Consider the following 3,831-nt stretch of genomic DNA (forward strand, 5'->3'; position numbering starts at 1 on the left):
TGCTGGAGAATCCGAGATAACAAAGTGTGGAGCTGGATGAACACAGAAGGCGAAGCAACATCTTAGGAGCACAAAAGCTGACGTTTCGGGCTTGGACCCTTCATCAGAAAAGCGGAATGGGGAGAGGGTTCTGATATAAATAGGGAGTGAGGGAGAGGCGGATTAAAGATGGATTGAGGAGAAGATAGCTGGAGAGGCAAAGGTGGCAGAAAAACTGCTCAATGTCCTAACGTGACTGTCATTCGTGGATGTGTGGGTGAATGAGGACAAAGGTGAGCCCCTTACTGAGGACTAACCGTTTGACCTCAGTCAGTGGGAGGTCTGGGGGATGGTGAAAATTCGGCAGGGCTCAGCGTGGCTGTCTCCTCTGGGGCTGCTGGCTGTGGAGGCTGTGGGCTGTTTGGCCTGCTGTATTCATCCAGCTCCACATTTTGTTATCTCATGTACACATTTTGCTTCACATACTGTTCCCAGTCATCTGACTCTGGTGTTGGTGTGATGTAAATCATGTCCCACTAACATGAGGATTTTGCAGAGGTGACAAAGAAGGTTGGTGAAGACAGAGCGGGTAAAAATTGTTTGGATGCACTTTGGAAAGGTGTTTGAAAAGGTTCCTCATGGTAGACTGGTTAGATCACATGGAATCCAGTGGAAGCTAATGGTTTGGATCCAAGACTGGCTTGAAGGCAGGAGGCACAGAGTGATGGCGGAGTATTATATTTCAGACTGGAGACCTGTGACCTGTGGTGTGTCACAAGAATCAGTGCTGGGACACTGCTTAGCCATAACTTTATATAAATGATTTAGATGGAAGCATAGGAGGGGTGGTTAGTAAGTTTGCCGATGGCCCCAAAATTCATGTTGTTGTGGATAGTGAAGAATGTTATCTCAGAGTACAACGGGACCTTGATCAGATGGGCCTATGAGTGACAGATAGAGTTCAGATAAATGTGATGTGATGCGATTTGGTAAGGCAAACTAGGGCAGGACTTACAAGTTAATGGTAAGGCCTTGGGGAGTGTCACCAAACAGAGACATTGGGGTGCAGATGCAAAATTCCTTGAAAGCGGAGCCACAGTTAGACAGGGTGGTGAAGAAGGCATTTGGCACGCTTGCTTTTATTGATCAATGTATTGAGTATCGGAGTTTGGACGTTATAATGCAGGTGTACAGAACATTGCCACTTTTCGAATACTGCATTCAGTTATAATATCCCTGCTACAGGAAAATTGTTTAACTGAAAGGTTTCAGGAAAAAAAACATTTACAAGAGTGGTGCTTGGATTGAATAGTTTGAGCGACAGGAAGAGGCGGCTGAATAGGCCGGAGCTGATTCCCTGTAACGTCATAGGCTGAGGCGTGACCTTACAGAGGTTTATAAAATCATGAGGGGCTTGGATGGGGTGAATTGTCAATATCTTTTTCTCAAGGAAAGGAATCCAAACCTGAGAGCATGGTTTAAGTTGACAGGCGAAAGGTTTAAAAGGGACCTGAGGGACAGTTTTACATGTAGAGAATGCTGCATGTACGGAGGAGGTGGTACAATCACAGCTCTTAAACAGCATCAGGATTGGTAAATGAATAGGAAGGGGACGGAGGGATAGGGGCCAAATGTTGGCAAATGGGACTAAAATAACTTAGGATATCTGGTTCGAATAGACAAGTTGCAGCAATCAGTCTGTTTCCATCCTTTATATCTCTGCAGCTCTTGGATCTTAATTTGCAATTCTAAATTACCAGATTGTAATTGGAATGTTTGGAGTCAAAGCCAAACCATTTGTGACTTTTCAATGTACTGAACTTAATATCCAGCAGCATCACGCTGCTCATTTCCATGAAGGGCGGGGAGTGACGTTAGGGATGTTGGAGTGGTTTGGGGACCAGAGTTCATATATTCCAGGTCAGATGGATTAGTCTAAGAAATTCTGTTTGTAACTGTGACCCAGTACTTCCTGACAGGGATATTACTTGATCAGAATTAGAATTTGTTTCAAGTATTTGATTTGATTTGGGAAGAGGCAGGCATTTTTATGCATTGCTAACAGTTCAGTTTGCTTAGTGCACAGAATAGAATGGCACAAAAACCAGACCCTTTTAGCAACTGCAGGCACATTGACACTGCAGGCAGTTACACATTCCAAAGAAACAGACGGGGTGGGATGGATTTGGAGGGAGGGGATAGTGATTCGCCTTTTTTTTGTAACAAAGAGTCACATTTATCAAGGGAGGTGGACCCACCATCTTCAGCGAGTGGTTCCTGCCGGCTGTGCACTGCCTGAGAGGGCGCTGGAAGCAGAATTATTCATGGCCCTCAGGAGAGAGTTGAATGATGAGAGATTTACAGGGCATTGGGAAGGACTGGTGAAGTTACCCGTACAGACAGCTGATGCAGAGAGTGACAGGCTGAAGCACCTTCCTCTGTGCTGGGACATTCTCTGAGCGTGCCGTTCTCTGCCGATTGTTGCTGCAATCTCACTGACCCGCTGCTAGTCATGGAGCTGGTTGATGAGGCTTGTTGGTGACATCAGCTCTGCCCTACCTCATCTGATTGGTACATTTTCGATGATCTACATTCACTACGAAGATGTTTTCTAGAAAAGTGATGAAAAAGCACTGGTGCAAACTGACTTCTTTGCCCTGGTTAAGAAACCCAGGAGTTTGGGAACAACAGTAAAAACTGTCAGCAGTGATTTGCAAGTCTTTGCACACAGTCAGGCTGGTGGAAAATAGGATCAAGTGTTTATTATACCAAGTGTTCACAGCTGGTGGCTATCTCATGTGTGGAAACATGGCCTTGCTTTTAGTGGTTTTGGTGTGAAGACAACACCACAGAAAAAGCATTTGTCCCTATCAGCTTTAATATCTGATATGTCCTTTGCCTAAGGACCCTATATTAAACTGATTTTTGGAGCAGGGAGTTGGAATACGAACTTTCTCCATGCATTATTGTGGTATTGCAGTGTTCCCAGGAATGATGAAGTCTTATTAAACCAATTTTAAAAGCAGACTGATCAAAACTTGAAAAATCCTAGGTCTAAACACCTTGTTATCTCAGATTCTCCAGCATTTGAAGTTCCTACTATCCTCGATATGCTGGGATATGCTCAATGCTCTGGAACCATAATCATGGAATTCCTACAGTGTGGAAACAGGCCCTTCAGCCCAACAAGTCCACACCAAACCTCACAGCATCCCAGCCAGATCTATAACCCTCCTAATGTACCCCTCCCTGAATACAACAGGCAATTTAGCACAGCCAGTCCACCTAACCTGCACATCTTTGGACTGTGGGAGTAAACTCACACAGAAATGGGGAGAATGTGCAAACTCTACACAGGCAGTCGCCCAAGGCTGGAATCGAACCCGGGTCCGAGTGCTGTGAGGCAGCAGTGCAAACCACTGAGCCACCGTACCACTGAAATGCTTTCTCTCAGTACTTTCACCCAACTTTCTCTAAATATGCTTGTTCCAAGGTAAACGTTAATCTCTCCTTTTCTGCATGGTCAGCACTTACTCTGAATATTATTGCCTCATCCCTGGTACATGCTGCACCTTCCCACCAACACCATCCCTGAATATTCACACATGGCATCAGAAGTAAAAGAAAATCACCTGCCAACACTACCTCATTACAAATAGCATTTCACAAAAAAATGCTATCGAAGTATTCACTAATTTTGAATTTGATGATGATGACTTGGATGTATTGAATGAGAGATTTTGGGAACACTGTGAGCCAGGAAAGGATATGGTGTATACAACGCACATTTTTCATTTGAGTGCAAAAGCAACCAATCAAACAGATGTGCACGTGGCTGCTTTATTTTTCGCA

At 44.5% G+C, this 3,831-nt stretch overlaps 1 non-coding gene across 1 annotated transcript; it reads left to right on the forward strand.

The window, feature by feature from the left end:
- Positions 1 to 2,792: 2,792 nt before the first annotated feature.
- LOC132208627 (U2 spliceosomal RNA) lies at positions 2,793 to 2,984 on the forward strand. Its single transcript, XR_009444769.1, has one exon. It is a non-coding gene; the product is annotated as a U2 spliceosomal RNA (small nuclear RNA).
- Positions 2,985 to 3,831: the final 847 nt, after the last annotated feature.

This window comes from Stegostoma tigrinum, unplaced genomic scaffold, assembly GCF_030684315.1.
Source record: "Stegostoma tigrinum isolate sSteTig4 unplaced genomic scaffold, sSteTig4.hap1 scaffold_49, whole genome shotgun sequence".
Classification (NCBI taxonomy): Eukaryota; Metazoa; Chordata; class Chondrichthyes; order Orectolobiformes; family Stegostomatidae; genus Stegostoma; species Stegostoma tigrinum.